Source organism: Lepidothrix coronata, unplaced genomic scaffold (assembly GCF_001604755.1).
Source record: "Lepidothrix coronata isolate B3197 unplaced genomic scaffold, Lepidothrix_coronata-1.0 Scaffold19, whole genome shotgun sequence".
Classification (NCBI taxonomy): Eukaryota; Metazoa; Chordata; class Aves; order Passeriformes; family Pipridae; genus Lepidothrix; species Lepidothrix coronata.
In genome coordinates, this window is record NW_016690199.1 from 3,669,347 (window position 1) to 3,692,561 (window position 23,215).

Consider the following 23,215-nt stretch of genomic DNA (forward strand, 5'->3'; position numbering starts at 1 on the left):
TGCCCTGTGCAGGTACCAATCTAAACCTTTTCATCAGAGATTCACCAGCACACAAGTTTAAAACCTTTCTTTTTTATTACCTAAACAGCAGGGCTGAGACAGTAGAGAGGGGAGGGAAGCAGTGTGAAACTTACCCTCTGAGCTGGGGTACCTGAGTGGTTTGCACACAGAGCCCCTGAGCCAAATACTCCTCCTGCAGCAACCTCTGCTTCCCAGACCGGCACATGTCAAATGCAATGCCTGTGGCTTTGTCAGCTTAGGAGGAGCCTGAGAACAGCCACTGAAGTCACTTCTTTCTATCCTGGGCAGCAATTTTTTTTACTTGCTCTCAATCAAGTTGCTGCCTACTCTCCTCTTGAGAGAAGGCTGCATATTGCATTTCTGTTTATCATCTCCTGGTTAAAGTCCTTGGGCTGCTTGGGAGAAAATTGCTGGGGCAGAGGTATAGCCCTCTTAAAAAATTCTATTAAAAATAAAGCACCATTTTTTTCTTTTTGGTGGTTGTCTTGGCAGGGGAATTCCAGCCAAGGTCTTGCAGGCATCACTTAATCTTCTCTGCAGTGTTTTCTTTCCCCCTCTTTTTCCTGCTTCCTTTTCTTCAGCTTTTACAGGTTCTGATGTCAATTTTATCATACCAAATAACTCCAAGCACATATCAGGTACTACTTGTGAAGAATCTAAGGCCTAAAAAGGTGTTTGTGCTGGTTCTTTGAAGCTCACAAGCTTGCACCAATTTGCTCTCCTCTCAGATACCCAGAGCACCATTTCACATGATCTGCATTAATAGGATTCTCTTCAGAGACCTGCATAGTATGGGAGGCAATGGAGGGGTAAAGGGACTTGGCCTCCCACTCCTTCATAACCAGTCCATATTGCCGTGATATAAGGCCCCAAATACTAGGGCATAAAAAGTATAACCTCTGGCTGAATACAAGCATTATCATAAATCTTTTAAGTCAGCTCGCAGAGTTTATGGACTGAATCAAACCCAGAGGATTAAACTACCGATCTGATGATTAGCCTGAGTTTCAATGCTGCTATTTTTTATGTTAGGCAAATAAACTATTTTCTGTTTAAATGAGTTTTCGTGTTGTTTTTCACTCCTGGGAGTTAAGTGAATCAGTAAGAAACAGCTTTTGCCCATGGAGTAAAAAAAAAATGCATGAAGGGAAACGAGAAAGCCATTTGCTGGGATTTTACTAATAAACATTTCAGGTGTATAAATATAGCAGCTTGTCAAGCCTTTGGCCACCAGAGAAGTGTTGGTGCAATAGTTCTGCTTTATTTTAACTTTTGCAGAATAGCTCTTAGGAGACTTAAGGAGAAAGGTGATTTGATATCTAAAGCCTTGACCTGAGACTCAGGAGATTTTTCCTCAGAGCTTGCTGCTGCCTGCACAGATCAATCTGTTTCTCTCTCTACTTTTGCTCCTCATATCAGCAGTTCATAAACTATGGGGGACAAAACTGAGATACTTGTTTGCTGTTCAGGGTGATGGAGCATGAGTTTGGTGAGAACTCAAGGCACTGGTAATGACTGTTCATTGGTGTGGAAAAACAAACAAAGAAGAAAAAAGAAGTGGCTGCTGGATGATGCACAACAGGGGTGATTTTCTTGCTCTTTGAGGTGGACAGTGTTTCCTTGCATGTGGCTGGAGTAAACTGGGAGTTTTGCACTGACTCATGCTGCTTAACAGTGTCAGGCTGAAGGACATTGCTACTGCTTCACAAACCAAGTCCAACATCTCTGAGCAACGTGTCTTATATGAAGAAAGAAGATAACAAGTCGGGATTGAAATTCCTCCAGGACTTTGACATCTTGCTTCATGCTGGTGTAGTAGAGACTCACAGCAAGGATCAGCACTGCACAAAATGAGAGCCACAGGAGCATAGGCAATCCAGATGATGACCTGTCATCTACTGAATGGTGATGAGGAGAAAAAAAGAAAGCAGCGTTATTTTAGTGTCATCTTAAACACTTCCCAAATTTGGTCCCCTGCTGATGCATTTGTACCAGTTTTCTGGGAACAGCAGGGTACACAGGGCTCTTGTTGTGAGTACTTCCATACACATCAGTTAAGCAATAGTGAGTCACACCTGCTGATGGAGGGTGGTGAGTATAAAATATGTCATCTAATGGAGCATTTAAAGGGTTTAATTACATACAATAGGAACAGGATTACCATAGTTAATGTGTGATCTCAAGTAACCCTCCAGCAATTAGTTTTTATACTTTTACACTATATGTTAAATTGAATACTAGGAGAATATGAAGCTACTTCATCCAATATTTAATGATCACAAATGCTCCATAAAAGAGACAAGATGTAGATTTCCATCCTTTTCCCTGGTAACTCAGCTTGTTTGGGACTCCTGCTAAATATGGTAATAACTGAAACGTGGCCCCAGTAACCAAGGGGTTAGAAAATGTTTAGAAAGTTCTGGCAGTTTTAACCACTCTCTAAGTGCTACGTGTGCTAATTACACTGGAACATCCTCTGCACTTGCTCTAAGGCAGGAACAACCTGTAAACATTTTTCTTGTCTTCAAAATACAGTTCAAGTTTGTTTAAAGCACCCTGGGTCCGGCACAGCACACACGTGGAAATCAGAGGGCTACATTTAGCTTGCTGACATCTGTGCCCCAATCCTTGCACGTGTTTATCCATCCGTGTGCCTCAGGGATCCAGTTTGATTCAGATCTGGCTGCTCTGTTTGACTTCATGGCCATTCCACAGTCTGTACTATTTTATAAAGCACTTAGAGTATTAAACACGCAGTATAAAGCCAAATTCATGCCTGAATAAAACCCATAGTCTACAGCTATTTTCCTGCCATATGCACATAATCAATAAGGAGATAAAAATGTGGAGTGTATTATTATGGGTAAAGGGCCAACATTAGCTGTAACATATTTAAATTAGCTTCTACTCCGAGCCCTGGAATACACACCAGTCAATTAAACTGTCATACAGATGTACAGAGAGGAAGGTAAAAGTCATAAAACCAAGCAGGAAACACATAATAATGTATCAAAAAGTGCATGGGGAAAAGGTAAAATGTTAATAGGCAGTCATTTTACAGCTAACCAGAAACCAAATCAATGTCCCATAATAGATCTGAGTGAATTATTTGGAGCAAATAATTTATTCATTTGAATTTAGCCCTTCTTTCTGTTTGCAAATTATCCACAAGCAGAATTCCATTTTTATAAATTTGTTTATTTGGCATTATTCTATGAATGGTTGATATGAAGGTGTTTAGCCAGGGAATTGCTCACCACTTTCTGCATTTGCAGAGATTTGTGAGCTGGAAGTTCTTTTCCCTTGTGTGATTTCTCACACCACAGGCTACAGTTCTCCACCGGGTGCCCACCTGCCTTTCACAGTGAAGGACTTGGCTGACGAGCACACATGGGAGCAGTGAAACCTTTCTGTGAAAGCTGAACAGCTTTTCACATCAGCCCTTTCCCATGAATTTCTTATAACCTTTTTCAACCTTGCAAAAGTTATTTCTGGGTGACCTCAAATGCAAACTTGAGTTCTCCAATCTGCAAAATTAGGACGTATATTCAGTCCATAGGGTAATGTGCAAAAATATTTCCATGCACAGAATAGAGATAAGCTATGCTCACAACAGCTTCAGCACATCACTACAGTTATGGGCTGAAATTTAAATTTGTTTTTCTAGATTACAAGTAGAAATTTAATGCTTAAATTTGTTAGTTAAATTGCCTGTTGGAAGAGCACACACAGCCACAGGCGTGTGCCCAGTCTCGTGGTAACTCATCTGAGAAAAGCACCGGCCCCAGACACAGGAAGTTTTGTTTCAGTTTCTGCCTTGGACACACAGTTCCACTGTCCCCTGAAGAATATTTGATCTTTGCTTTCCCACCTGTCTCTCTCCTACCTATAGCACCTTCTTTCTAGCCCAATAGCTGCCTTAGCTGATGCTTCCATTGTCATGAGCACACTAACCCTTTTCCCAGACAACAGCAATAGCTAGGGGATATGGGGACATCTGTCTGGGAGGCTTTTTGGCCTCCCAACACTATGGATCTGTGTGTGTATATATACAAGTATATATATGTGTCCCTCTCCTCTCACTGCATTGCATATAGCAGGGGCTGGATTTTGGCCAGGGCCTCTAGAAATTATCACCCTCCTAAGAAATCCAGATACACACATTTGCTTCAGGGTCTGTAAGGCTGCCTGGCCTTGAACAAAAAAAAAAAAAAGAAAAAACACATTATTTTTATTATTTCTACCCTGCTGCCAGCATATAAATGAATTGTCTCTTCCTCACACACAAAACTCAGCAGGGAGAACTATTGTTTCGCTTGGGGTGCTTTCCTTGCATATCTTAGTGAAAAACCTGTACCTATTCTATTGCCATAAAATATATTAATTATATTTAAATTAAAAATAGCTTCAGGGATTTCATTTTTGTTTCCACTATTTGTCTCACTAGACGTCTTGTTTAAAATTGCACCAGACCTCATCAGCACCTTGTGCTGCTTATGCTGAGAAGAAAAAGCAACAACCACTGACAGCACGAAATGCTGTGTACATGGAGGGTGTATTTGCACAGTGCATCCCAGCAGCCACAAAAGCAAACTCAGGTTAATGCTATGGATGGCTCACAGTTATAATGTGAAAATTCAACTTACCCACTACGTAGTCACAGCAGGAAATGGCTAGAAAACAGAATGAAAATGTTCTTACACACCTGGAAAGGTCTCTTGGCAGCTGGTGAACATAAGAGCAAGCACCAAGTGGTGTCTCTGAAATTGCCTGTCACTTTATAGATGCTGAGCCTCCTCTTACAACACTTTTGGCTCTGGATGAGGATCTATCCACTCCATGCAAACATGCAGATGCAGGTGCACTTCAGGAAAGTGAGAAAAATTATTGTATGGAAGAGTTCAGAGGCAGAGTTTACTGCTGTTGCAGGGCAGTCAGTAATCAGCTCCTGCAAAGAAAACCTGCCTATTCCAAATAATTTTTAGAAAGGAAAGGAGATAGATCAGAAGTATGAAAGTTAAGTGGGCAAGGCCCACTCTCAGATTACTTTCATCCAACAATATCCTGGAAATCCCTCTGCTTGGCAGCCGAGGCCCAGACACAATCCAGGATGAAAAGTTCATAGAATGGAAAATTTTCACTGGTGCCAGAAATGTTCATCTTACCAGCCTTAATGTTAATAATGTGTGGACAAACAGTAAATAATTTAAATCACAGAATACTAATTATGGGTTAGAATGTTTCTCATGTCTTCATGGAAACGTCTTCTCCACCCTTGCAGCTCCCTGGAGTTCCAGCATGGCTGTGCTGAAATCAGAGCCAGTGGGGACCAACCTGGTCCCCCTGGGCTGGACTGACTGCAGGATTACCAGCACTGCTGGCAGGGACCCCGGCAGAGAGCTGAGGGAGTTAATAACTCCCATCAAAATCCTCTTGAGCAGTCAGATGAGCTTGGGCAAATTTAGGACTGACTCACTGAGCATTTCCAGGAGTTCAGTTTTGATGGGAAAGCCCAGGCCATGGCAACAACCTTATCAAGAAATAGCTTTCCCCTCCTGCGTCAGGAGGCATCCCAAACAATGTGTTGCCAAACAAATGAGAGTTCTGTTTACAGACACATCAGTAGATGCCGAGCCTTGTTTTCAGAAGCTGCAGCAGTCCAAACAGGTGGCTGGAATATAAATGTTACCATTCTGTCGCCTGTGCTTTTACTGACTGACGTATCAAACCCATACAATTTTAGTTCTCTACCAATAAATACAATTTTCTTACTTGGGTCAAATTGGAGAGAGTCAGAATGTAACAAGAATAGTTCTTATTTGGTATTGCATATAGCACATGCAGAAGTGCAAATTGGATCATTGTGCCAGACCTCTGCTTATGGTCACTCCCAGCTGACCTATCTGTAAGCTGCTATTTTGGCTCATGACTGAAATGACCAGAGGTTTTGTTGGCTGTGTCATTCCTTGGGTGCCTTCATTGGCAGAAATTATTACATCCTGGCTGCTAGGCTTAGACCTCTGCTATTGTATTCTGTGGCATGCATGCTGCTCAAAACCATGACAGGGCTGGCTCCCGCCTTCCCGTTGCATCCTAGGTACCCAGAATGACATAAACATGTTTAAAATTTGCCTGAGATCCTTTTTATGAGTGGATACATTGTTCTGGGGTAGCCCTGGGGCTCAGCCAAACCCATGGTCTACAATGATCCCTGTGGGGGTTGACTCAGGAGGCCACTGTGAGAACAGCTGAGGGTGCAGGAGCCTGTCTCCTCCCAGGGCAGGCAGGCAAATCAACCAGATACAATTCTGCAGAGCACAGAGCAAAAACTGTACATCCTCTGCTCCACGCAGAGCTGAAAATCACAAATAACATTCTCAGAGGAGGTAGCTGATGTGGACAGACAGGGTGGATGTTAAAAGCTAGAAAGGTCATGCAAAAGGCTTAATAACTTGAGCATACCATGTTCAATGACTTCTGGCTCACGAAATCGAACCCTTCTCTCTACTTTCCGCTTTTCCCCCACAGCTTGATCCACAGGTTGCCTTTTCCTCAGTATTGAAGGAGGATAGCTACTGTCATCTGCCTAAAGAGTTGATCAAAACACAAAACACACGGCCATTGAAACAGGGTTAATGTGTCTGGGTGAAGTTCTGAGCTTCTGTGGCTATGTTGTGGCTATAGGTATGTAACACATCTGCTTGGATATTTATAGTCAGACCACTGTGTTATTTATGGCAAGGCAATAGGGGTATTCCTTCATTGTCATAGACATTCAGTACTCTAAAACTGTATTCTCAGGGAAAAGGTTAGTTCAAGTAATGGACAGTAAAGTGTTCAGAAAGCATTTCTCTAAATTGCAGTGAACAGCGGCTGAAGGTGGCTGCTCAACAGCCTTGGGGTAGATGGACAAAAATGTGATATGAAATACATGAACCATATCATTTGGAGAACCTTTGAAATGTTCTGAGCTAAGCAGTTCCATTTGGAATGCAGTGCTGCCATTTCAACAACTGGGACTATGCAGCAGACTTGGGTTTGGACACAATCCTGATGGGTACAAGAAGGTAATTTATTTGCACTTCAATATCGCATTTATGTTGCTGCTCTGGTTCTTGCTTGGAAGCCACAGTTTTTAACAAGAGAATTGTAATGCTGTGGATTCTTTGAAACTGCAATAACAGTAATAAGTCACTCTTCTGCATAGGAATGCTCCCACAGTCAACTCCCCAAAGTGAATCCAGAGTGAATTAACTCCCCAAAGCAAATCTAAAGTGAATCTTCACCATCCTCTGGAATTGGAGAGCAGACAGCAAATTTTCTGTTTTTCAAAGAGTCAAGTGTGTGGTAGAGATTCTCTGCATTTTATTTTTAAGATTGAAGTAATCTTCTCTAGCCCTTTCTCCCTACTCCCTCTGTTCCTCTGCCAGGTAAAGGATATTATTTCTGAGATGATTTGTTTGTCCCTGCTCCTTTTTTTTCCTCTTGTGTGTTACTTCCCCACTCAAGGATTGCTTGCTCCTTACTCCATGTTTTTCTTCTTGCCTTAATCTTCCTACTCCTCAATTCTCTACTTGTGTACTTTTTTAGATTCAAATACCCTTGCCTTACCTTTTCTCTTTGGATGCTTTCCCCAAAGTCACCTTTTCACACATCCACTCCTTGGGCTGCAGGAGCAGGATTAGGTGCCATTAACTACAGTCTGGGGGTGTCAGACCCCAGAGTAAAGAAGATGAGCACATTTTCTTATGCATCACTCTCTGAATAACCTCAGAAAGGCACATAGCATAGCCAGCTGGAACTGCCATGGAATGAGGAACATCTTCAGCTTGCTACCTCCTCCTGAGAGATGTATAAACCCACCCTTATCACTGATAAGGATGCTTTCTCTGATCTTGGGGTCATAACACCTCTGTCTCATGACCATGGACAGTGTGTGTTGGAGCTCTGTATTTTTCATTCAGCAGCTCAGAAGCTGGAAGCCCCATTCAGGGTATGGGAAACCTGGATTCAACTTCTTTCCAAGTCCAAAGAAATACAAACCCACATCTCCTGTATACAAGCCCTCACCATCAGAGCTACAGTATGCATATGGGAGCAGGGAATCTCAGTCTCTGCCACTAAAGCCGTCTTGTTTGGCCTTGAATAATTAAATATTCATTGAGCTAAAGAAGGAAGGAGTGACTTTACAGCCTGGTGTTTAGGTGCTCCCTTGGGGGTGGCAGAAGTCTGCTCCTATCCTTGCTCCAATGAATACTTAATATGTAATACTTAAATATTCATTGAAGTGGTCACTGGGAACAGGGTCTCTCATCTACCAGGTGAGTACCCTAATCACTCTGCTGCAGCCACACGCACACACACACTTACTCACATAATGAATATTTGATTATTCTGTGTAAAATTAAACAGGTTTAGGGAGACACAGCCCAGCTCAGGTTAGAGGTGGTTATAGCTTTAGCTATGAGGGCTCTTCCTGTGGCACAACCGAGGAAACTGAACCTTAAATTTGAAAAGATTTATAACTCCAAGTGCAGCTTTTGTCCATTTGAGCTTTTCCAAATACTTAACAGCGATACCATGTCAGGAGAGAAAAATATTAAACAACTAGCTGGTTGGGTAGCACCTAGCAAAGGGAGACCTTAAAAAGGAAGTAGCTTTACGATATGTACTAGACTTTAATAACTTATGGAAATCAAAGCTACGGAGTGTCAGAAGAAATAATGCATTCTCCCCTCGGACAGAAACCTGGCATTAACATATCCTGACAAGAGCTGGAAACCTACCAAAGTGAGAGTTGGGAAATTACCTTAAAAAGAGCCCATTTGTAAAAAGCTTCAGGAGTTGGACACAAGGACTCTATCGCCCATCAAAGAGTTACTTACCGGCAGCTCCTCTGCACTAGGACCAGAAGGTGGGACTGGACATATCTGGGACATGTACTCTGGATGCCACCATGAAGGGTCCCACATGAAGCTTTGGAGGGAAACCCACTTGCTCGAGGAAATGAGAAGGAACAGGGAAAAGCACCTGGAGATCCCTCCACAGTGAGGATGGAGCAGGCAGTGCCACTGAGCAGATGGGAGCAGCAACAAATGACAGAGGAGTGGAAAGAAGAGTTTCCGCCCTTCATACCAGTGTTGGTGTGGGAAGGATGACGCTACATGAAATGTACTCAGTAGCCAAAAATAGCACATAGTGATAGTACTGATTGTGCAGCTGGAAAACAGGGCTTTCCTGGCAACAGGGAAGGGCCTGAATGGAGCAAATCACAGATAAACACCTACGTTGTTTTTTTCCTTTTTTTTTTTTTCTTTTTGCATAAATGTGAAATTTAGGCTGTTTTTTTATCATAATTTTTACATTTCTGTGATCATGTTGTTTTCCTTTTCAGAATCCAATCCCAATCTCAAAAACCTTGCAAGTAGAATTACTTTTATTCCTTCTTCCATTCAAAATATGTGGGTAAAGACATCAGGAAATTATATAGATGTAGTGGCATCACATATATATATCCCTCCAGTACAGTTATGGCCTCACTTTATATGTTTTTCAAATTAAATCCATTATTATAGCAATAAAGTGGGATTTTAACATTTTACATTTCTACAAATATCATAATAAAATTATTGATGGGAAAAGAGGTGATTTACTGTTCAAGAGGTTTTAACAGCCCCTTGTCAAATGCTGAAGCTTGGTCATCATCAAATATACAATTTTTAGTCAGAAATACCTGCCATGACTGCTGAAATATGGTGGTTTACTGTCCCTGCAAGCACAAGCTTGTGCTTTTTTTGTTGTTTGTTTCCTGGAGCTATTTATTTGCTGTGGCATGTCTAAAATACTATGGTGTCTGGTTTTTTTCCAGGTGGTTGGATAGATTCTCCCAGGGCATGCTCAGACCAGCCCTCGTTCTGCACCTACCCAGTTTAGCAAGAGTTGCAAGATGCTCATGTTGACAGTAGGAATCAGAAGCTCTGTGGGCTTCACTGTTTTAACCTTCTCTCAGGAATCTGGGGAATGGGTTGGGATCCTCCCCCGGAGAAAACTGGGCCAGCATTGTAGAGGAGGCATCTGTGACTGATGTGGGGTCAGTAGACCCTTCCAGCCTTGCTGCCCTCCTGCAGCTCAGCCTCTGCATGGATCTGCTGTCCTCAAGCCGTGCCCTTCCCAGCAGTGGCATCAATATCAACGTGGAGAAGAACAGACTTGGCTGGTCTAGGACTCTTCACTGAATGTACCATATCTAAAAGCCACCCGGAGAAAGTTACCTTACCTTCTCTTTCCTGTGCATTGGGATGATGGAGAGCTTTTCCTCATGCTGAAACCGGCTCACAGCTGCAGGACTTGTGAAATGCTCTCAAAATCCCCTCTCTAGTGTCTCCTGCAAATGTTTCACAGAAGTTATTTTGGAATATCTAAGCTGGCTTTTAGCAGGGAAAAGACATTCTTCAAAATTTTGTTCATAGTAGATCCTAGACAGAAAAGTGACAAATCCTACCAAACCATGGTCCCTGGCCTCTTCTCTGGTTCCTCCTTCCTCTTATTGTGATAATCATTTGCTACTAATTAATGTAAGATGGAATTTACCTGCCTGCTTTGGCCAGCAAATCTGATGAAGGTGGGAAGAAGGAAGTAAAATTCTATTCTTCATCTAGCTTTGACTTTCTCCATGGGAATTGTCTCACTTATTTTTACTAGTGTCACCCAGCAAGGCACATAAGAAGGTCTTGTGCAGCCTCTTATTCCTGCAGAGAGTGGCAGTAAACTTTTACACCTGAATGAAAAATCTTGTTCCTGTCTTTTTCACTGAATCTGGTTTTGTTAAAAGAAAAGTCTCACAGTTTTCTAAGCAATTGCTCAAAAACTTTTTGGTAATTTCTCAAAAAAACCCAGACAGAATAGTTGATGGGAGTAGTTGTTTTCAAGAAATGGACATATGGAGACAACATTTATAATTTTTGATGCCAGAAACCATTTCTTTTCAGTTCTAGATTTCCCTTAAATATAAACAAATTTTCTGTTCACTTGACTGAAAAATAATTGGGCAACTCATAAATGTTTTCATTAAAGATTGTTATCTAAATGCCAGGAATGATCATTTCATAGTCCCATTCTCATTTTTGTTCCACAATGTGTTATTTATATTGATAGTAATAGTTGTAAATGCTTGAATAATTAGTAGTTACCTGGGCACTCAAGTTCCAGTGGATAAAGATGCCAGGAGTTCAAATCTCATAACAGGGACAGCTCCATTCCTACCAACTGCTTTTGATTGCAGTCTAACAACCTGAAATTGGTTATATATTAGGAATAAAACACAGATTAATGCACAAAGTAAAAGATTCCAGGAAAATAACTTCACTAGCCTCTAAAATTACTAGTAATAAATAACAGTTATGATAGTAGGATGATTTCTGCATTGGAAGCTGGAAGAATTTCTTTTAACATTGTCCTTCTTTTAAAAATAATTTTTCATCTAAACTTTGATCTCATTTCATGCAACATATGCAAGAAGCAAAGCTGGACAAATAATTCATAAATGAATTATTTAGCTTGCGAGTGTCACCTCTATTTCTTTCAGCTAATTGTTCACAAATAGATAGTGACTTTTGTGAATGTATTCATTATTCAGATTTATTCAGTGGATAATTGCTGGGAGTAATTCTTTGTCTGTAGAATGCTTGGAAGCATTTTGCTGTGAACATTCCTAGTAAAAATCTATCCAGGTTTTCAATACAAGACAAACTAAAATTATCTATAACTACTGATGCAGTCCTTAAACATGAACAATATACTGCAGTCTTAAAGAGCAACAGGAACATTTTCAGAAAGAACTCCACTACTTCCCGTGGTACACAGGAGGGAAAGCAGAGACATTTCAATTCTCTGTGTAGCACCAATGTTGAATGGTGCATATTGTATATGCAAATAAGTTTTCACAAGAAAGGGGTTGCTTATGTGTTTGCTCAGCAGAAAAACAAGACAAGCCTGAACAAAACATGATTGACTTCGCAGAGAATAAATATGAACAGACCACACAAAGGAATTAACTGCATAGCCAGTATTTTTTCTGCAATACCCCAGTGGAAGATATCTAGGAAATAAACATAACACGATAAAACATTTTACACTCACAGGATAGCTGTGTAACCATATGAACTCTTTTTCCATTTCCTTCTACAGGAATAAATATTTTAGACAAGCAAAGTACTTTGTAAACGATGCCTTTGTGAGGATTCGTCTGGCCTGGTTCAATTATTCTGAAACCCAGCAATTTTCTCATATCATTGAATCTGGTTTTATTGCAAATAGGGTCATAGAAATAGTCACTCATTGCAATAATGGACTTCGTTTATCTTGACTATTAACACTTCCAGTAGGCTTACACACACATATATATTCAATATTTATGGATATGCACAGTGCATATATATTAATAATGAAGTAACTTTATCTCCAACAATCTGAAAACAAAATCACGTAATACCATACAGTGTGGGGTGCAGTGGTAACTGGAAGCAGCATATCAGGATAACAGAACAGAAAAGGAATAAATAAATTAGAGAGGAGTCTTCCGTATCTTCCTCAACTTCCAGAGTGTCAATTGAGCCTTTGTTCAATATTCCACCTTTCGCAGTCCTGTGTACTCTTGATTAATAATTTAGAGATGCTCCTTTTGGAAGCAAGGTAAGTTTTGTATTTGCCAAGAGTGATTTTCCACTAGTCAGGAAGCACATCGGGAAATAAAAAGGCAAATTGCCCCACAGAGTATAATTAGCTGCTGTCTTCTTCCTTTTTCTGCCTCTGGAGAAACAGATTTACTGCTGAAAGTTGTGGGATACTCATGAGGTGTTGCATGGCACCATTTCTGCTCCTAAACCTTCCAGTAAAGAAAGCACTATGTAAATCCCAGCCTCAAGACAAAATTCAGCTCTGTGGACTGCATGTTTCTATTCCACACCCTGAAGGGTCATGATTATTCTGTTGTCTGGTGGTCAGTCCAAAATGGGGAGTTTTGGTGTAGTTGGGCAAAAAGAGACTAACAACAAAGCATAATGGAGACAGAGCACTGATGGAAAGATGCTCTGAAAACACTTGGCTGAAAGCAATCAGTTTTCTTTTCTGTATATCCATTAATTCCTGTGATGCCCATAGATCTGTGTATCCAGGTGCACTTTTCCCCAAGGAAGGGCAGTTTTGGTCTGCACAAAGTGAAGCATCAACAGTTCCTGTGGTGCTCTGTGGAGGACCCACAAGGTTATCCTCCCAGTGAGACCTTCTCTCTACCCTTTAGATATTACTACCCTGTGCTGGAAGTTGTCATGATCACATAGATCTGTAAGTTCCCCTTTGATGCAAGTAGGCAGACCTGGGGCCATTCATCCAGGAACTGTGGGTCTGGATTGCTAATCTTTGCAAAATAGATTAGAGATGGTATTATCACATGCAGCCATCTGATCCATCACAACTGAACTAATTTCTGAAGGCAGAGCCATGGCTTTTTATGCGGATGTAGAACCATATAATAGGTTGAAAAAATCCTTTAAGTCCAATGAGTCCAGTTAACCCAGCACTGTCAAGCCCACCACTAAACCATGTCCCCAGGTGCCACATCTACATGTCTTTTAAATACCTCCAGGGACAGCGACTCAACCACTTCCCTGAGCAGTCTGGTCCAATGCTTCATAACCCTTCTTGTGAAGAAATGTTTCCTAATATCCAACCTAAACCTCCCCTGGTGCTACCTGAGGCCCTCTGCCCTAGTTGTATTGTTTGTTACTTGGGAGAATAGGCCAATCCCCACCTGGCTACATCTTTTCAGGTAGTTGTAGAGTGTGAGCCTCATTTTCTACAGTCTAAACTGGAGCAGCTCCCTCAGCTGCTCCTCATAAGACTTGTGCTCCAGACCTTTCCCCAGCTCCACTCCCCTTCTCTGGACACACTGCAGCACCTCAATGTCTTTCTTGTAGTGAAGGGCCCAAAACTGAACACAGGATTCAAGGTGTGGCCTCACTGGTACTGAGTACAGAGGGACCACATAGCAGGGCCTTCAGAATGATAATTGTCTTCCTGGAGCCGTGGCACCAGTTTCAAAGCCACAGTGTGTGCAGGTTTGTACTGGTTTTGAACTGGGCTCTTTTCTGAGGCAAAGATACAAGCACTGAGCAGAAGAGTTGTAGGGTTTTCCAGTATGGTGAGAACATCCCCACTGCAGGACACAGCAATCTCTGCTCTCTTTGGACTGACTGGAAATGATTTAACTCTGTTGAGGAATCTGGTCTCCATTCATCCCTGCCATGAATCCATTGACTTACAAAAGGCATAGATCTGTCTCCATTTCTTAAAATTGCCTCTCTTACTCATGTGTCTTTCCTGGTAGATGTTACAAATAACCGCAGAGGACTTGTGATGATATATAGTAAACATAGAGAGAATTTTTGGCTGCTGAAATGAACTTTCTAAATAATTACAGAATGATTCCACATCCATTTCATAATTAGACTCCTGAGATTGCAGCCAAGCTATTATTTGTGATTCAACATGCATTTTTATTTTAGAAATGTCCCATAGCCATTAGGTTTATTCCACTTGAGGTTTTCTAATTCGTTCTGATCATCCTGTCACTGGGATCTTAAATGTAAAGCATGTATTGATCAAATAAGAGTTACCAAGTAACCAAATGCTAATATCTGCTGTTGGCTCACTGAGTCCAAATCAGCCAGTCCTGTTGATGTGAAATGTGGGAGATGGACAGGGCTGCAGTGAGTGAGGTCATTCTGAGTTAGGTTTTGTCACATGCTTATTATATTTTAGAAACAAAAAGGAGTGGAACTGGAACCTCTACCTAAAGCATTTGGGCTGCTACTGATGGCAGGGTTGCCATCAGCCATGAGATGAATGAGAAGGAGGCACCCACTGCCAGAAGGCAGACATCTGAGAGGGCATAACAGAGAAAAGGCAAGTAAAGAAATCCCTTTAGAAACAGCAAAAGTGGAATTATTTTCAGGAGTTCCATTTTAGCAGTAATCACTTTGTGTTTACTGTTGTGTTGACTGGGGTTTTCTGCCCATTTTCCTGGGTGAACTTTGACCTGAGGAGAAATCCAGCTAGGATGACTGCAGGATATAGCCTCAAAAGGAGATTAGTGGTTTTGTCTAAATCCCAGATGTCAAAAGACTCCAATTGACTTCTGTGAGCCACTGTCTGTCCTTAAAGGATTTTAGAAACCTGGCAGCCATTAATGCCAAACTGGCCCTGAGAAGGGCAGCAAGTGGGACTGACTGAAGAGCAATGGGAAGAGAAGAAGCCAAGGGAATCGCAAAGCACCTAGACACAGGCACTGCTACATGAGATGATTTGAAGGCATTGATGTGAATGCACTTGAGCTCCATTTGCAGTGTCACCTTGGAAGGGGATTAGATTAGATTAATGACATGAAAGAAGAACAGAAAAATGGAGAAAATAGCAGATTGAAGTGTAAGAAAATCCCAAATGAGGAAAAAAATGCATGAATTGGAAAGAGTTTGCATGGTGATATTGGATGATAAAGATTCTGAAAAGCAAGTGGCAAATCCCTCTGTCATTGGCAGCCGCTTTACATTAACATTAAGTCTTTTAATGATGATATTTGTTTTTGTAATTAGTATGTAAGTCTCTCTCCTCCACCTCTCCAAGCCCTGGAGACTGGTGATTTCAGAGTAAAACAAGTCAGTTTAACAAAGAGTAATTGGTACAATTTCCAAAACTGGCTGAGTGCTTCTGGAGCCTATATTCAATTCCATCTGAATTTAAACTGAGGAAAGGAAAATAAGCAAGGGTAAATTCAGACAGAACATCAAAGAACACTAGTCAACATCAGACTACACAGATAAGTCAGGCTGAAAGCCAGTTATGTTTTGCACAGGCAAGCTGAAAATTTAAGTTGTACTTTCATTCCAAAGCAGAGTATCCTTTGGCATTTCTGCAGCAGAGTTGGAGGGTCCTGCTCACACCAAGACAATTTGTGTCTTACAATGGGGTATCTGAGAGCAGGATGTGCTTTTAGACTAGAGTGGGAAACCAGGGTCCGGCTCTGATCCCTGGCAGGTTTGAATCAGATCCTTCAAATGCGATGCCCCTAAGATACAGCTTGTTATTAGTTGCCTTGTAACAGCTCAGCTCTTTCTCTTTCTCCTCCATTCTCTCCTTCATTCTTATCAGAAATTTGGTCTGGGACCAGGAAACCTCTCAGCCTAAATTAATAAGTTGGTCAGAATCAACTCTACTTCAACAAATGCATTTCTTTCCAATGTGAAGCATTTTCATCAGCATATTTTTCATCATCTCAAATGTATGAGCTTTTCAATCAGTTTCTTCAGTGAAACAATGGAAATTATATTGCTTTTTCTTTTAAAGCCAGACAAATGCAAAGGCAAGGAATAAAGCTTCATGGGACAGCTGGGGAGATGCTGAATTAGTAATGTAAGGAAGGAGCACCAAAGCTGAGCTCTTAGTCTATTTTGTGATTCTGACTACATGATTGTTCCCCGGCAGAAGCAAAACTTTTGGGTACAGAGAGCTAGTTTCATGTCTTACATTCTCTCTTTTGTGCATTATACCCATTCTAGCAAGCATTTCTTGGAGAAGTATTGAGATTGAAGTGTTCTTATACTTCCTACCTTGTGTTGGCATTTTTCCCTGTGTATTGGAAAGCTGAGAAAATATTAGAACCTTTTTGGAGCATACTGGGCCAAGAGGCTCTTTCCAGCTCTGTACTGAAGATGATGGAAAGGTGATGCCACCATTCCTCCTCCCCAGAAGTTCCCTCCTGCCTCTGTGACACCTCTGAGGCTGCTGAGTGTCACCTTTTACTGACTCTCCTGCTTCTAGCAGCCTTTGTCGTTTGATGCATGGATATGCCAAAGCTGGGAAATAGTGTCAACTTCTTTGATTGTGTATTTGACAGTCCAAATCAAAAGGTTATTAGCAAGGGATGCTACAAGACTTCTTTACAGATAAGTTGCCTTCTGTTTGACTGTCATATTTTCTTTACAAGTCTTTTTTTGTGCAGCATTTCTAGAAAAAGGTAATAGGACACCTGGTAGTTCCCCACTCCACAGTCAGGGATGCCACTGACTCTAATGAAGAGCTTTAAATGTGGGACCCAGGCAGGATTTCACCTCTGCCACTCGCATCTGTGGGACTGATGGATCTCCACTAAGCGAGCAAAACTTATCTCTGCACCTTGACTGAGCTGCCTTTCTCCTTATAGCCCTGACAGAATATTGCAGCAAATGGAAATTTGTTAGTCCAGGTGTAATGGCATTTTTCTTTTGTTAAGTAAAGCAATAGGAAGCACAAAGACCAGGACAAAGTATTGTTGATCCCAAAACACAGATATCAAGTTTCTTGTGACCAAAGCAATAATTTCTATTTTTCTCTCTTTAAAGTAACATGACCGTGAGGGGCAAAATCTGACTGCAAGGTTGGCACTCTGCTATCTTGAGCTATGGCTCTACTGTCTTCTGCCAAAAGGACAAGTAATTTCACTGTCACATTCTCACTGCCTGGACTGCTATCACTAGCTTATTAGAAGTGGTGAATTTCTAGCATTTCTGGTACTCCTAATGCACTGACACTTCTGAATAATATACTTGGAATAATCATTTACTGAGTAATATACTTTCTTCACTCATGTGCTTTAAGCAGAGTATGTGTCTACTTCACACTACCTTCTCTTTACACGAACTTTCCTCATATTCAGCCACCTCTGCACAACACCTGGTTCCCATTTCTAAGCCCAGTAGCAAGCCTGCTCCTCACCTGTTCCTCCAGCCTCAGGCTGTGCTGGGTGGCTTTGCCTGTCATCTGTCATGGTGGCAGCAAATGCTGAAGACCTGTCTGCAGCCTGCTACCAGACTGATGAGTGATCCAGGTGTTGGGTGCCTCCCCTGTTTCAGATAGGTGGGTATATCAAGAAAGACACACTTCCTTGAAACCTGCAAATTTTCCTTGGATGCAAAACATGTCCCTTGGCTAAAGCATGTAGAAAAAGCACATCTGAGACTAGAAAGGGAGAGGAGTTCTTTAACCCAGAGGAAGCCACTCTGTCATGTCTTTCAGGAGGATCTTGTGTAACACTGATGGTGGCTCACACCAAGGACACCAAGAAGTGCCCCACTAATCAAAGCTGAGGCTTTGCATGGCCACAATACACTCTCTGTTCTGTGCTTCCCATTGTTATTTCAGAAAGGACACCTTCAGCTCCTTTGTCTTTGCCAAATCCAAATCAAATAACTGCAAGGCAGAAAAATGGCACCACTTCCCTCTTTTTTTTTCTTTTTTTTCCTTTTTTTTTTTTTCCTTTGGGGATGTGAAACATAAATAAACAATACAAAGGAGGAATTTGAGAATTTGGAGCAGGTGGCACCAGTAGTTTTCACCTTTACTTGTCAGTTCAGTGTATCACTCCAGTGCACCAAAAACCTCTCAGACCTCCAAGCTACCTGCTTACCCATTTTACAAAACCAAGGCTGAAGATGTCTTGAGGATTAGTTCTCCCAAATCTTGACTCTGTCCAAGAGTACATGCAGTGGTAGTTCTGACCCTCCTATCTGAAATCTTTGCTTTATTTGCTCCCCAAAAAACAAAGTAGCTGCTCCAGGATGAATATAAAGAACTTTGTAAATTCAGATACTTGTCAAAACCTTTTATTGCAAAATATTCCTGTCTGAATGACCCATTCACTCTAGGTGCCTTATCTGAGCAAAATGGAGTTAAATTCCCAGTTTAGGAATGTCGTTAGGAAAGGAACATAGAGATTTCCTAATCCACACTGTGTTAAGCAGATCAGACCTGATTTCTGGAGGTAAAGTGGGTTGTTTGGGAACTGATATGTTGTCTATCTTGCTCTCAACATTCGTGAAAAGCAGGCTCTAAGGAAGCAGTCTATCATATTGCTTTTATACTGATTCAATTCTAAAAAGTCTGCTAAGACATTTTATTGCAGCTCCTAATAAGTGTTACTATAGTTCATAAATAATGTGCTCATATTCATAAGTCTTGTTTAAGACCAGAGCTGTACAAGAACTATAGATACTGGTAAAGAGACTGTTCCTGACCTGAAGTCTGTATAAACTGAAGGATCAATGCCACTTTACACCAGAAAAAAGATTTGGCCCACAGTTTTCAGAGAGGCTGAATATAAAACATACGGGAAAAGAAGCCAAGAAGCTGCCGCATTTTGAGAGAAACAGGTTAGGCAGTTTAATGACAGAGGCTTTCTGCACACTGGCCTATGCAGGTAAGAACACACAACCTTTTTTAGACGTACCTGTTGGTCACAATGAAAAACGTAGGCAGCATCTCACACTGACATATCTAGCTTGGGAGGCCTGCTCAGAAAAATCCTTCATCAGAGCAGCAGCTGTCTCCTTCCCCAGAGCAAATTCCTTTAAAGCTGTCAAAGATGCTGTAATCAGACTAGGTCATCAAAACCAGTCCTCCTGAGGACTGGAAATAAGATCCAGAGATGAGCATTCAGCTACATGGGCAAGGTCTAAAACGCTAAAGTTTCCATTGAAATTAAATGAAGAGACTGTAATTGCTGTGAAAGAAAAGTGAAGCAATCATTGGGAGAGCCTGAAAGCTTTCAAACCACCTCCTGAAATGCTGCTGGCTGGATAGCAGAGATCCATGTACTGCATAACAGAATCTGATAACAGAGCACAGCTTTTACCAGGAAACCAACTTTGATAACTACTGGAGCATTTGCCTGTGTGGCTCCTGGAGCTAAGGCAAATTTTAATTGAGATTTTACCACACAGTTGAGTAGTTCTATTACCAGGTTAAATAAAAAAGGTTAATAAAGTAATAAAAATGGATTCTTTGCCTTTTTGATTTCAAAACACAAAGCTGTGGTCAATATGTTTAATGATTTGTAAACAGAGTGGAACAAAGCACAAATAGCCATGGTGACCATGGAGAGGGGATTGCTGTGAAGTTGCATCCTCCTTTACACCTGTGCTTGCATTGGCAGTTTTGCAGTTTCCATAAACCATTTGTCAGTAAGGTAAAGCAAATGAACTGAGTTCCTCTCTGGTCCAATGTTTACTGCTGTTACTGGAATTACACGTGAGATAACTTTGGCCCGGACTTGACTAAACCCAGTCTTGGATAAAATGAAAGGGTACCAGTGTATTTGATTTTAGCTGTATTTACAGTATATTGTTTACAGTGTCTCTGATTTTAGGTGATTGATCCTTGCCTCAGGAATAGTATCAAAGTAAACAGATCAAAACTTGTCCTTGTTGCTTCTCCATTGTTCTGGCATTACACCAGATACTGGTTCCCAGTTCTTTCCTACTGCTCAAATTAAAAACAAATAAATAAATAAAATCATGACTGTGCATGGTGCAAATATTCTCATAACTAAGAAAATTTGGAAATAAGCAGCCTCTCTCCTGAGTGGAAATAGCTGGGAGAAATCACTGACTGAGCTGCCCATGGGGGAGCAGGTAGTGCCCTGTCTGCTGTGGTGGGCACAGGAGAGGAGACAGGGAGAGTGCCAGGCTGCCTAAACTGAAAAGAGCAGCCAGTATTTAAGTGTGTGTGTGGGGGAATCTCTGGAGGAAAGGAAAAAGAAAATGGAGGCAATATGCTCCACTGAGATTGTAAAAACAGATAGTTGGAGGACAGGTTGCTGAAGCACAGGAGGGGTGGAGCTGTGCCATGGAAGTACAAGGATCTCTGGAACTGGGAGACCCTGAAAAAGCAAGGCATTGGGAAAGGTGGTGCAGACAAGAAGTGGGCAGCAGTCCCAGGAAGTGATATCGAGGAATCTATTTCCCTTTTCTGATTTCTGTGTTTGTCCAAGTGTCCGAGAAAGTTTCACCCAGCTGGCTCTGTACTGCTTTTCCTGTCTGTCAGAATGGCAAACAGAGGCAGCAGGTTGCAAAGTGACTCACCCAAGGCCAGTCAGAAAAGGAACAGCAGAGCTGACTGCTGGAGTCAACTTAGTGCTCATCCCACCTCCTGAAATTTCCCTGCTACCAGGGACAGGTGACTGCTCTGAGATGCTTCAAGCAAAGGCTTCTGCAGGCTGTGCAGCTCACAACTATCCAGGGAGAGCACCCTAAAAATAACCAGAGCATAAAACTTATGCTGCTGTAAATCCTGTAACGCTGAAGAGCAGCCCTGGGAAAGTTTTACAATGAGGCAGAGCAGAGTATGGAGCAGGTAGCAGAGAGGAACAGCACAATACATAAAGCCATGTACTTGCCTGAACACCCACCAAAGGCATTGTGTGTGAGTGAGCTACAAGGCTTCCTCAACTGTTTATCCTGGTGAAGGATATTTAACCGCCCAGTCAACTGGCTGAAGCTCAGCTGCAAACACACAGTGCCAAAAGTGCAGGAGATGGAGCCAGTGCAATAAACACAAGGTTGCCTTGATTTTTCTTCTGTGTCTAATTATATATATATGTTCAGAATTCCTGGGACCGAATTATAACCTTAAAGTTGCTTTTCTTTCCCTGAGTTAAGAAATGAGGACCAAAACAACAAGTGTCTTTACTTTGCAACTCTTGTGTCACATTATTCCCATATCAAATCTAGCAGCTTCCAGCCTTCCCAACACTATAATTAGAGCATCTCCAGATATCAAAATAGCACTGACCCTCACCACAGTGGTGACGTGCCTGCTTTGCAGCTCTTATCTGTCACGCAAACCAGCTCCTTGCCCGTGCAAAGCAGGTGCATGGAGAGAACGGAGGGTTTTTCATTTTGGCTGCACCCAGCTTGCAGCCTGGGTCCACACATCACCACCAGCTTCTGCACACTCTGCCTTGTGTTATGGGAGGCTGACTGCGCACCAGTTTGCCACTGGAATGGGGGAGCTGGGTGAAGTCTGGAGCTGGAGGAAAGGAGAAACTTTAATTTGACATCTCTTCACCCAGGCTGCTTCTTGAATTAGTGAATGAAATTCAGCTCTTTTGTCAACATTTTGTTCAGGTTTGATATATAGGAACATTCAGGCAGGCTGTGGCTGGCTGTACAGACTGCTGATTTAGGGAGAGCTGAGACCCCAGGATGAATTAATACAGCCTTGTTTCCTTCACTGAGAGCTGGGAAATCCCTATCACATCCTCTCATCCCTGCAAGGTCTGGGATGAGAGGAAGGAACAGAGGGTTTCCCCTCAAGCAAGGATTGCCATCTTGTGGGTGGATGGGCTAAATTTGCCCTCAATCTGTTTTGTACAGTTAGGTGTATTCAAAGTGCTCTCAGTATTTTGCTGAGTTTCATTTCGAGGAATTTATCCTCCTTAGTAAACGGAATAAGCAGCCAAGAGAGGTGTAGGCAGTCACAGAGAGCCCCATCCTCAGCCCATTCTAAGAGCTCTAAACCAGATGAGACAATAGCTCCCTCCGGGGATGGGACGGAGCTAATTGCTTTCTCCAGGGAGCCACGATGGCTACTTTAGATCAGATACCTGAGTTTTACGTAGCTGAGAAGACACGTGGACTGGGTGGGGGGGAACGGGTTAGCGCAGGAGCCAGTGTCTGTGGTTTCATTGCTGGGTGCACATCGTATTCAGCTGCTTTGGGAACTGCTGGCTCTGGAGTTCAAGTGCTCTGAAAACTAGGCACGGGCCAGAACTTCTGCTTATTTCCCACCATGCTTATCACACATGACATACCATGATCCCTTTCCTTTCGCTCCTGATCCTTCCCACGCTCACCAGCCTAAACTGGAAAAGCTGCAAGAAGAAAATTTACCAGAAGTTACAGCAGAAGGTTCAACTCCTCTTGGTGTCAGCAACTGGCAAATCCATGCTCATCTGGATGGAGTAAAAGCATGAACACTTTCACTCCATTTAGGATTTCCCCCACTCCAGGAAATACTTTCTCTCACTAACTGCAAAGTCAGGATTCAGCTGCTCTTGTATCTGAGCACAGCTGAGAACATCACCCCAGGCTCCCACAACTGTCAAGGGAGATAAACAAGTGCTTTTAGGAGCAATTCATCCACCCTAATTTAAATGTCTACATAAGGTGCAGGTGAGTCCTATCCTGTAGGTGCCTGTTTCTCTCTCCATAGCCGAGAGGACTGGATCTGATGTACATGTCTTCACCCAGACAGCAGGATCACACCTACCCTATGCTAAGGCAGAGAAAATTTCATGTCTTCAAGGCCAGAATGACATTTTTGTATC

General features: G+C 42.0%; 1 long non-coding RNA gene across 2 annotated transcripts; it reads right to left on the reverse strand.

Annotated features, from left to right (window-relative positions):
• Window positions 1-56: 56 nt before the first annotated feature.
• On the reverse strand, window positions 57-21,112 carry LOC108493705. Of its 2 annotated transcripts, none has more exons than XR_001873563.1 (7): window positions 20,970-21,112; window positions 19,337-19,462; window positions 11,211-11,311; window positions 10,298-10,405; window positions 6,484-6,607; window positions 4,668-4,694; window positions 57-1,919 (listed from the first exon to the last, which is right to left on the reverse strand). It is a non-coding gene; the product is annotated as an uncharacterized LOC108493705 (long non-coding RNA). The 2 variants fall into 2 exon arrangements; XR_001873564.1 differs by having other exon boundaries at window positions 19,337-19,474; window positions 20,970-20,984.
• Between the last annotated feature and the right edge of the window lie 2,103 nt (window positions 21,113-23,215).